At 43.1% G+C, this 12,395-nt stretch overlaps 1 long non-coding RNA gene across 1 annotated transcript in view; it reads left to right on the top strand.

Moving 5' to 3' along the window:
* Positions 1-12,143, top strand: part of LOC121105418 — a 39,425-nt gene extending 27,282 nt beyond the window's left edge. The window contains exons 3-4 of the long non-coding RNA XR_005837923.1: positions 9,758-9,830; positions 11,939-12,143. This is a non-coding gene — a long non-coding RNA (uncharacterized LOC121105418). The remainder of the gene's footprint in view (positions 1-9,757; positions 9,831-11,938) is intronic.
* Positions 12,144-12,395: the final 252 nt, after the last annotated feature.

Genomic DNA, 12,395 nt, shown 5'->3' on the forward strand with positions numbered 1-12,395 from the left:
AACTATGAATGCTTCAGGAGATCAGAGGGCACAGGGACACATGGACCAGGCAGGCAGGATTTCATGAAGCTGAGCATTGAATTGTCCCTGAAATGTGTGTGGGGAAAGGACTGCCTTAGGCAAAGTAGCCAGAGTGCTAGAAGCCTCCGGAGTGAGCAAGATCTGCGCAGGAGGATGAGGCAGCCCGTCTGACCCCAGCTGGGTGCCGCTGGTGGGAAGGGCTGTAAAAGCCTTGAAAGCAAGCAGAGTTTAGGCTTGGTGCATTAGCGAGGAGAGAGTCATTAGAGGCTCTGGATCAATAAAGCAATATTAGAAAAGAGATGTTTAAAAGGAGGACATGCTTGGCAGGACAGAGAGGATCGTCTTATTAAAACTGCAGATGGCATAAAGCTTGGAAAAACATGAAATCACTCTAAATTGTTACCAGTTCTTATTCTCCCGTGCAGTGTTTGTTCTGTTTGACCTTTATGAGTTATGTGTGCATTTATTTCACATTAGCAAGTTCTACCAACTCTGCCTCCTTACTGCTTTTCAAACTTGTCTGTTTTTCTACACTTCCTTGCCATTACTTTAGTTTGGCCACCATCCGAAGGATGAGGGGAGGTGTCAGAGGCTTTTCTGGAAGAGATGGCATGTTTTCAGAGTCCTGAATATTTAACGAGAGTTAGCCAGAAATGAATGGCAGAGGTAGAAAGGCGGGTGGGAGGGGCACCTGGGTGGCTCAGTCGGTTGAACAGCTGCCTTTGGCTCAGGTCTTGAACCCAGTGTCCTGGAATGAGTCCCACGTCAGATTCCCTGCTCGGTGGGGAGTCTGCTTCTCCCTCTCCCTCTGCCTGCTGCTCCCCCCTGCTTGTACTCTCTTTCTCTGTCACATAAATAAATAAAATCGTTAAACAAAAACAAAGAAAAAGAAAGGGGGTGGGAGTGAGGAGGTGGGGAAAAGAGCAGGGGAAGGATAGCATAATGGGCAGAAGAAAGCAACAGACAAAACCACCGACACGGAATTTGGTGCTAGACGTGGGGTGCTACAGTAAGGAAAACCAAATTAGTGAAGGACCGCTGGCAGGTGGTAAGGGCCCAGAGTCCAGGCTACAGGTTGCTGAGCTTTGTTACATGATATCAAAACATTTGGTCAGAATTTTATACCCTGGAGGGTAGACCACCTCCAGTGCGGTGGGAGGAAGACTCTTGAGGAGGAGACATCTGAGCTAGGTAGACCTTCAACACACAAATTAGCCTTCTCAGTGGAGGGAATGATCTTGGCAAAGGCACAGAGTCTGACGGTTTGAAGGACAAGGGTCCTGAATACCATACAAGTTCTGGGAAGATTAAATGGCTGTTGGGGGTGGGGTGGGTACGGCACCCTGGGAAACGGACCTAAGTAGGGATAATCTAAATTTAAGGAAAAAACCCATCTGGAGACTGCTTATAAACCTTAGAGAAATGTTCATGAATGAAATAAGTAAAAAATTTTTAATTATCTTTCAGAATCCAGTGAGAAGTTAGCACTAGATTTTTAACAGCTTTATTGAGATATAATTCATATACCATACAACTCCTCTTTTGAAAGTATTACGATTCAGTGGCTTTTAGTATATTCACAGAGTTGGGCGATCAATTTTAGAAGGCTTTCGTCACCACAGAAAGAAATCCGGCACCTATTTGCACCCTCTCCCCGCAGCTCCCGGTAATCTACTAATTTACTGCCAACTCTGTGGAGTTGTCTATTCTGGACGTTTCATGTAAGTGGAATCATATAATATACGGTCTTTTGTGACTGGCTTCTTTCATAAATGCTAGATTTTGCAACTCTACGATTTTGTTATTAAATGGCCAGTGGTTGAATTATACACTTTCAAATGTATTAGGAAGGAATAATAGTAAAAATTTAGAAAACAATCAGTGGGGCAGGTTGGACCCCAAGCCAGAAATCAGGAGGTTTGAGTTCTAGTCTCAGTTCTGTTTTTAACCAGGTGTGGGATCTGGGGCAAGCCAGCCACCTGTCTGGGCCACAGGTTACCGTCCGTAAACTGAGAGCAGTGGGAATTGAACAGTAATTCTCAGCTTTTAATGCCCCACAATTGCTTGTGAAGCTTTTTTGAAGAACAAAACAAAAAAACAACCCTGGGACCTTACCTGAGATATTACAAAAGCTCCTGAGGTGAGTTTGTTGTTTACCAAAGGTCAGTAACTTCAGGGCTTACATGTTTTTTAGGTTTCCCAGTAAATCTGACATTCTATGAGGTAAATTTATTTACCAAGGCCTTTTTGCCTAGAGCCATACCTGTGGCTCTTGGTCCAAGTCCCTTTGTCTGTGATTAGTAATTACATCAAATGGGGCAACTCTGTGATGAGGCTATGGATGCAGCCATCGCTGGCGGCAGCGATCCCGGTGCCTGACTTGAACTCACCGTGAGTCACAGTAATAACTCCGAGGAATTTGCCTTCCCCAGTGCTTCCCACTTTACAGAGGACAGAAATAACTGAAAATAAGGAACAAGCTCTGTGAGTAAATAGCATATATATGGTGTATTGCTAAGCACTGAAGTCTGCGAATGTGTGGGGTGTGTGGGTGTGAGGGTGGGGGGGAGAGAGAGAGAGAAAGAGGGAGAGAAAGAGAGAGAGAGAGAGAAAATGCTTGACATTTTTTTAGTTCACTTCCCCATGGACAGCTGGTCAAATTCCTAACTTGTGAAACAGCCTGGATGGAAGTAGTTGAGTTTAATGACAGAATAATGCTTACTGAAAGTTTTTAACAACATGGAAAGAGATACAGAGCACTTTAGGGGAAGTCTTGATTTCCCTATATTCTGTTAACATGAAAAATGTAGACTTTTGATCCCTCTCCTCAAGTACTGGCAATTTGTTACTCCCATGCCTTTTTATTTCTCTTCAGCTGTCAAACCCCTTCTTAAAACAGGGCAGGGGGAAGCTAAAATTACAAGCCTGGCAGGGCTGCCTGGCTAGCTCAGTATGTGGAGTGGGTGACTTGATCTTGGGGTTGTAAGTTCAAGCCCCATGTTGGGTGTAGGGGTTACTTAAGAATAAAATCTTTTTTTTTTAAGATTTATTTATTTATTTTAGACAGAGAGAGAGTGCGAGATGGAGAGCACACACTGCACTGGTGAGCTGGGGGAGGGGGAGGGAGAGAATCTTCAGGCAGAGCCTGTCTCAGGGCTCAATCCCAGGAGATCACAACCCAAGGCAAAACCAAGAATCGGACATTTATTTTTTTATTTTATTTTATTATTATTATTTTTAAGATTTTATTTATTCATTTGAGAGAGAGAGGGAGAGAGAGCACAAGCAGGGGAAGAGGCAGAGGGAGAGGGAGAAGCAGACTCCCCACTGAGCAGGGAGCCCCGATATGGGACTCGATCCCAGAAACCTGGGATCATGACCTGAGCCGAAGGAAGACACTTAACCATCTGAGCCACCCAGGCGCCCCAAAAATAAAATCTAAAAAAAAAATAAATAAATAAAAAATAAAGCCTGGCCTCTACCTAAGACAAAGTAGAGAAAGAAACCTCACAAATGTAAATGAGTTAACACTCACTGTTACCTATCGTACAGCGTCCAAATTAGCAGGGATAGTTGCTTGCTTCCTTTACTTGAGTTAGAAAATTAACCTTCAGTGCGTGCTTTTGTGGCCATCTTACACCTCTCCTCAAAGCCTTTCACTGGCTTCTTTTCACTTACTGTAAAATAATTTTATTCTATAAACCTGAAAACATTTCCCGTCTTGAGTTCACTTTATCTAATGATTTTCCTGTCCCCTTTCCCCTCATCCTAATCACCGACATGTACAATTTTCTGCCCCTAAGCATTATATTTGGTCAAGTCTAGATGTATGCTTTTTCATGTTTTCACATCTTTGAAGTCAGGAAGTATCTTACAACCAAAGGTATCTGAAAGTCAGTGCAGTACAGTGAGTTCTTTCTGAGCGAGCAGTTTACTTCCCAGCACTTACTGAATGATGTTCTTCCATCCAACATTCGGCTCCTATCCATAAATCTTATAAGAAGTCTTGCCTTATTTTTGTGAAACTATTTGATATTAATATAATTGCAGTATTTCTAGCATTCTGATATATTTGTTCCTACATAGCGTATCTACGTTATCAATTTAATGACCGTGTAATATTCCATTATTTGAGTATATCATGATTTTGTCCCCCAGATGTTATTAGTAATGCTCAGATAAACCAACTTTATGTGCTTATCTATTTCCCTATGATGCATTTTCCAGAAGTAGAGAATGATTACTAGTTTTGCTGGTACAGTACAACAAACTTTCCTGTCCCTATGTTTTCATTTGTTAACTGGTCTATTAGCCTTTATTTCTAGTCTAATGATTTTTTTGTTTTTTTATTCCTTTTTTATTGTGGTAAAATATATAACGTAAGGTTTACCATTTTAACCGCCTTTCAGTGTACAGTTCAGAGCCATTGAGCACATTCACGGGGTTGTGCAGCTGCCACCATCTGTCTCCAGAAGAATCATCTTTTTTAAGGTTGTAAAGACATATCGCCAAGTTGCCCTATAGAAATAAGTAACTGCCGTACCTCACAACAACTTCTTTATCTATTAAACACACATTTATTAAAGAGTCTCATGTGTCAAGCAATGTACTAGATACATAATACAAATAATGATCCCATCAGTTACATTCATCAGTTATGCATAATTATTGTATCAGTGAAGGTGGTTTTGCTGCAGGGGCGCCTGGGTGGCTTAGTCCGTGAAGTGTTTGCCTTCGGCTCAGGTCATGATCCTGGAGTCCTGAGATCGAGTCCCACATCGGGCTCCCTGCTCTAGGGAGCCTGCTTCTCCCTCTCCCTCTGCCTGCTGTTTCCCCTGTATGTGCCCTCTCTCTCTCAAATAAATAAATAAAATCTTTTTAAAAAGATGGTTTTGTTGCAAATAACGGAAAACCCAGCTGAATTCGGTTCTGCTTCCATCACCAGGACTCTTTCTCTTTGTTGTGTTCTCTTGGAGTATTGCCTTCATTCTCAAACAGGCTTGTCATTTGTATCAAAATGACTACAGCAGCCCCCCACCCTATTGACTCCATGTCCAGCAGAGAGAGAGAGAGAGAGAGGACCCCTCTTCCAGTAACTCTAAAGATTAAAGTCCTGAGATCTACTTTGATTGGAAGGGTTAGAGCGTATGTTCACTCAAACCCATCGGGGGGCCATAGGAATGGGACAATAACTGGCTAATTTAGACCTGTGACTTGTCCTCCAGCCTGATCCCAGGAGTTGGGAGAGCCCCATCTGAATCACAAAGACTGAGAGCAGTTTTCTCTCTCACTGACAGCAGATTTTGTCACAACGAAAATCAAGCCTGTTGCCAGAAGAACAGGAAGGGACACTGTGGTGACAAAAACAATGTCCACTGCCATTCAGGAACAGAGTGAGGATATCATATAAGGAACCATACCACATAGCATGTAAAAATGCAGTTTAAAAAAGAGGAATAGAATGGCACATCGGGCTCCTTTCTCAGCGGGGAGCCTGATTCTCCCTCTGCCTGCTGCTCCCCCTGCTTTGTGCTCTCTCTCTCTCTCATAAATAAATAAAATCTTAAAAAAAAAAAAAAGCTAAAAAAAAAAAAAGAAAGAAAGAGGAAAGGGAGCAAAGTCCTGTTCAACACTTTTTTTTTTTAGTATGCATAGTGCCATGTACTGTACTATGTACTGATGCTCTAAATATGTTTATATATATAATATATATATTATACATATATATATAATATATATATATGGCTTTGGCCTTCTGGAAACCTTCTAATGAGAGAAACAGACATATAAGCAGATCTAATAGGCTGATAGTCAAGAGAGGTAGAGAGGTGGTGTGCTGCAGACACAGAAAAGGCTTCCTAGAATAGATGACACGAGCTGAATCTTGCTCTGTAACATAAAGAAAGGTGGAAAGACACTTTAGGGAAAAGAGAACTGCGTGAAATGGTTAAAGGGGAATTATAAATAGTTTCATATCCAAAAACTAACATCTGTTGAATGCTGTTATATGCTAGACACTTCTCAGCCCTTTTTCTATAATATTTTATGTAATCAATATATTCAAAGACTAGTGAATAGCCTGGCATTCTGGAAGGAAGGTTCATGAAAAGGAAGACAAAACAAAACAAATAAAACCAAGCAAACCCAAAAAGATCAGGCTGGAAAAAGCAGGTCGGGATCAGATTATGGAAGGGCTATCTTATACCTAATACCTAATGCAGTAGGTGTTGGAGCTAATGGAAGTTTGGGGGCAAGGGTTTGACACGACCAAGGTCATGCTTTATAAGCATTTTCCAGATCTGATACCTGTAAGATGGTGTGGAGTGGAGAGAATTGTATTTGGGGAATCGTTGAAGAGGTTGCTAAGACACGCCAGCCAGAGGTCAAAAGAATCCCCTTCTGCCCTCCTGACTCTCAGACACTGCTGACCCCGTAAACTCTCTCCACGGTGCCCTCCGGGATCTTTGTTTCACTGAACTGTCCCCTATATTCTTAATCTCTTTATAGAATGCACGCTCCTCCCCCTGCTTCAACTAAAACTTGTTCTTTTTTTCTCTCAGGAATCCACTTCCACTGAGCCCCCTTGAGCAGAGGTTATTGTTTGGACCCAGAGCTTGCCCATTTGCAAACCATTTCTAGGCACCCCTCTCCTCCTGTGAGGACCATGCAATCCAGCCCTCCCCCATCTTTCAGACCTCACTTACTCTCCCCTGATTCACTTTTCAACACATTACTTTCTCCTGAACGTTCTTTGGCGGTTGTCACTTAGATGCTAAATTCAATGGGTTTCACATTTTAACTTGGGGTATTGGATTCTGTTGACCCCTTATGTTTGACAGATTCTCCAGAAATTATTTTTTTCCTGTTTCTTCTCGTTCTTATCCTCTGGCCATTCTTCTTTTTTGGAAGGTCTTCCTCTCCCCACTTCTTAAATATAAGTGCTCCTTGGGCCTCTTCTTCAGCCGTCTTACCTTCTTGTCTGCCATGCTCTCCCAATGGTTTGAATCACCACCCAAATGTCGGTGAGCTGACAGCTCCCAAATCCACACCACCGGCCCGAGCTTCTCTCCTGATCTTTAAATCGATGCGTCCAACTGCCTACTGGACAGCGCTAACTCAGTGTTTCTCTGAAACTCCAATTCTGCATGCCTGAAAGAGTGGGTTCTTTCCTGTCTCCCCAGGCACCCAAGCAAAAGCCTGGAAGTCACGTCAACTCTTCCATTCCAATAACCACTTTTAACCAGTCACCGAGCACTGTTAAATCTGTCGTATAGCGATTGCTTATGGCTCTCTCCTCTCCATTTTCACTCTAATTTCTTTAATTTGGGATCTCATTTTCCTTTGCCTAATATATTATTAGCTTTTCATTTTGATAACTTTCAAATATACGTAGAGTGTAATGAACCTCGACATATCCATCATCTGGATTTAATAATTATTAACTTTTCGTCATAGTTACTTCATCTCTTATTTCTACAGTGTTCTAGAGCAAATCCAGACATCATGACATCTCACCCATTAAACACTTTGGTCTGTTGGTTTATGACGCTACCAAGGTAACATCACACCTACCAAAACGCGCAAGGATACCTCAATATTATCGAAGACTCTATGTGTCTTCCACATTTTCTCTTTACAGTTGATCTAGTTGAGTCAGGATCAAAAACGATTGAAGCCTTTTGGAAGCAAAAACTAAAACAGTGCCCTCCCTTGATTCTTCTGACTGACTTTTCGAAGAGACTGAGTCAGCTGTCTTAGGTCACCTCAGTTGTTGCAGTTGTGTCCTGAGGTCTCTTTGCCTTGGGTCTTGCTCCTTCCCAGTCCTCCCCCAAACTGTCTTCCACACTGCCATCAACGCCATCTTTTCAAGATGCAATCAGAACCGTGTTACTTCCCTGCTTGGAACTTTTCATGGGTCCCCTGAACTGCCACAGTAAAATCCGAACTGCTTCCTTTGTGATATAGTGCTTTCGCTGATCTCTACCTGAATGTCCAATCTCATCTTTGGATGATGCTTCCTCATACTGCACAGGCCAAAAACATTTTTCCCCCCAAACAATGGGCTCACTCTCTGTCTGAATGCCACCTACTTTCCTCACTTCCACCTGGAAAATCGCCTCCATTTCCTAAAGTTCAGCTCAAGTATCCTCTCCCCATGACGGTTTTTTAAAATTTATTTTTATTTTTACTTTTTTTCTCTGTGAGGTTTTTAAATTCCTTAAACCCCAATCAAGGAAAATCGACCGTCTCCTCCTTCCACCCTCATCATACAATGCTGCCACACACATCAGTGTTTACACTGCTGCCTCCTTCTGAGGCTCCTTGAGGCTGAATCCTACTCATTGTATTAGTCTTGCCAGCTCTCAGGGGCTTAACAAAAAAAATGGGCTTTTAATAAATACTTGTACGTAGGGGAGTGAACCGTAAATGAGTGGGTTTACATTACAACCTGGGGAACACAAGATTTGTTCCAAGGAGAGATTTCTAACAGTCTGCCCTGCTCACAGCTCTTAAGGCAATGGGCGTAGCCAGACTTAGGTCAAGGAGGGGGTCCCTCCTATTTGAGAGCGGGGCCCCAGACCCGAAGTCTGTTGAGTTCCATCCTGCACCCCGGTAAGAGGCATGTGGCGTTGGGTGAGTCAGGATCTATTTATTACAGGACAATTGGATTCTCAGTAAACGGAAGCATTCCAGAAAACATTGTCCTTGGGTGAGGAGAATTCCTTCCTCAGAGAAAGAAAGTTGCCTTCCTGGCCAATGTGATTTCTCCTCAAGCTCGGGATAAACTGGGAAATGGCAGGTTAGTGACAAAGCTAATTAGCAAGCTGTTGCTCAGTGGCAGATGTTTAAAGTTAAAGAACTAATTTCATGACCCTGTGCATGTCCCCTCCCTCTTTTGGCCTCTGCTTTTTTAATCTTCCAAGTGAAGATATTGGACTACACGATCTCTAAGATCATTTCCAGCTCTACCATTTTATGATCTAACTTTTATATAACACCAGTATAACATGTTTTTTGATATGACAAAGGTTCGAGAAGTACCGGTGGCATTTTACAGATATGGACATTGAGGGCAGCGGGGCCACGGATTTGCTTCAGACACACGCTGGGAGTGTCAGGGCCTGAATCCTTCCAGAGCTCTGTTTCATTAAGCAATCGATACTTCCCGGCTCCTGGGCGGAACTGCAGTATCTTTCCCTTCAGAAAAGCTGGTCTGTTTTTTCCCCACCAGGCCTGAAGGAAAAAAAAAAAAAAAAAAGCAAGGGTCAGAGTATTAATATGAAAAATATTAGAGCACACTTCCTCCTCTCCCACAGACAATGAGGGTTTGAATCTCACAGGAGGGAAAGACAAGTCCGTGGCACAGGGACTGCCAGGGGGCTGGAGGAGAAGGGGAACAGATCTGAGCTGCAGGGGCATACATTTCGGTGTTGGCGGACTAGGGTGGGGGGTGGGCCACTGATCCCAAGGGCAGAGTGACAAGGTCAGCCTCACCTCTTCTCTCCGTTCTTGGCAACAGCCAGTCTAGCTAGAAAGAGCAATCTGTCAAGTCTAATTAGAGTAGAACAAAGTGAACAATGGGCGCCCAGCTCTAAACTGACAGCCCAGTTGAATGGGGTGGAGGAGCCCGGGAGGGATGTGTGCTTTGTGTGCTTGGAATTGGTTCCTTCAAATGGATCCTTTCCGAACTCAAACTGCAAAACAACTTCAACTGGATTCTTCTTTGCTTCACCAGAAATCTTCAGGTCCCTGCGCTTTTTAACGCAGGCACATCCCGCAAAAGTAGAGAACCTGGCTCCGTTTCAAAGGTGAGGCTGTGGTTGAGTTAGTTACATCGTGCGTGGTTGGCATGGTGCTGTGTGCGTGCAACTGATGTGTATTCATCTGCTCATGTTTCTCTTTTGTGTCTGATTATATTGGTGGTATTAGTGTTTCTTTGATTATTTTTGAAACCCTTTTTATTATAAGGCTTGTAACTGGATTCCGGAAATCTCAGAACAGCTTGAAATTTTCGTAGGACCACAAATAAGCACATGGAAAGGGACCAAAAAAATGTTAATGATATTTTTGGCTTGTACTTTAAATGGTCTCTCTGATTTGGGTATTTTAGTTCTTGCATCAAAAGTAGGTTTCACAGGAAAAGGGGACGTCGTATACACGAATTGAATGAATATATTCCTTAAAATAAATACGTGAACACAGGTTACTGAAGCTTAAAAACTAGGTGTGTTCATAATCTAAAGCCTCAAATAATGGAGGCCTGTGATCAGCAAATATGGTATCGAAGACTGATGGCTTGTTCAATTAACTGTGCCTCAGTGTGGGGCATACTTAAGGGTGTGAGAAAACATAATTCTCTAAGGTGGGAGAGAAAGACTGGGAAGACAGTCAACACAAACATAATTTATAAGTTCTAAGTCTCAGTCTGCATGATTTTGCTATTCTTTCCTGTGTGTTATCTCAGTCCTCGAAGCATCCTATGAAGTATGTTGCTGTTATCCTCACTCTGCAGATAAGGAAGCTAAGGCCTTGAGAAATTAGCCCGAGCTTACAGAGAAATGCAGAGTCAGGCCTTGAACTCAGGCTCTCTGGCTCCAGGTCTCATGTACTTCTCAGCACCGTGTTTCTGGTAGAATTAGGAGACATTACATCTCAAAACTCACCCGATTCATAATAATAATGCCAACACGAGAACTCTCTGCTTTTCGCTGGTCTCTTACGGACATGAACGAGGCAGTGGATTTTCGTCTGGCCCGTTTTGTACCACTGATGGTGCTTTACCGTGTGTTGCTAATCCTTTCTTTCCCACAGCAACACTTGTCTCTTTTCTGCCCTTTCCTTCTTTTTTTCTTTTGCATGGACGTTATTTGAATAAATTATCTTGTAAAAGGATAGAGTAGGCCAATGCTACCCACCTCACCCCAGGCCTCGGTTTCTCCCCAGGGAAATCAGTTATCAAGTTGGGGTAGAACCAACTGTTTGCTATGTGTGTTTGCGCAGATGTGTGTGTATGTGTGTGTGTGTGTGTGTGTGTGTGTGTGTGTCATATTGGTTTGTGTCTTTTAAAAAATCCATGGTACCATGCTCTATATTTTATTCTGCAGGTTGCCCTTATTATTGTCAACTTGCCATGCCTGTGCAGATCACTTCATGGCAGTATGTTTCGATGGAATTCATTCTTGTTAATTGTTACGTAGCATTGAATGCATTGTCACTTTTACTGTTTCCTCTCTACCTCTCTGCCTCTGCTTTTGAAATGACTTAGTGGCACATCAGGTCAACATTAACCTTATTTGGATTTATGGCGCAGGAAGAGACGGGCATAAGCTTTATGGCTCCTGGAGCGTTGATAAGTAAGAAAGGAAAGGAGTGTAGGAAGCACTTCCACCAGCACTCTGCGCTGAGGTGAGAGGCCGAGGCAGGCGTGGCGTTACCTATCAGTACATTCGTTACCTCTCGGCCTCAGAATTCTAGCATGTTGCTGTTGTTGTTCTAAACCCCCTTGTTCTCCAGACACATTCCTTATCTGTAAGAGATAATAGTCACATACTTGACAGAGTGCTGTGAGGATGAAATGAGAGTACACAGGAAAGAACATCCAAACCATGAAGACTGAGACATGTCAGTTATGAATTGTTTGCTTATTACCCGCTTCCCTCTTTCCCTTGCACCTCAGTTAGTGAACGGAGCTGTAAATGGCGTTATTAGACATTCTGGAGCATGAATGTGCTTAAGGCGCGGAGTCTGGAATCTGACTTATCTCCAGACTCAAGTCCTGATGAGGCTGTTTACTAGTTGTGCGGCTCAGGTAGTGTTTTGTCGTGTGTAAAATAAGGGCAGTGATAATAGTGAACTTAGCCTGTGGTGAAGTATAAATGAGATGATGTATGTAAAGCCCATCTATGGCTTCTGGCAGAGAGGAAAGCCAGCTGCTGTCATCGGAATCCCCCAGACAAGCTGCGATATCGCCACTTCTGTCTATGAAGTACCATCTCCAGTGTCCTCAGACGTGACAGGAAAGGCGGGCCTAATCTCAGGATTAAAGCACAGCCATTTATCGTTCCTTTAGTCTGTACTCTTCTTGTCGTGTGGGTGTTTTTTTTTTTTTAAAGCGCCGCTCTCCTGAGCACCTACTGCGTGTCTAATACTCTGCTGGGTACTGTGTGAAACATAAAGAAAGGGCGAGGGCATGACAGGGCTCTTGCCTACAAATGCTCCTGGCTATTAAATTGAAGGGCCTTCCGCACCAGGTTAACGCAGGAAAGGACCTGTCAGATGAAAGGCATTCTGTAAGGTGCTGTCTGGGTAACAGATGATAATATAAACACAGGGTAGTACTATGAATATACATGCCCAGTGACCACTTTATCAAA

Source organism: Ursus maritimus, unplaced genomic scaffold (assembly GCF_017311325.1).
Source record: "Ursus maritimus isolate PB19 unplaced genomic scaffold, ASM1731132v1 scaffold_26, whole genome shotgun sequence".
NCBI classification, from domain to species: Eukaryota; Metazoa; Chordata; class Mammalia; order Carnivora; family Ursidae; genus Ursus; species Ursus maritimus.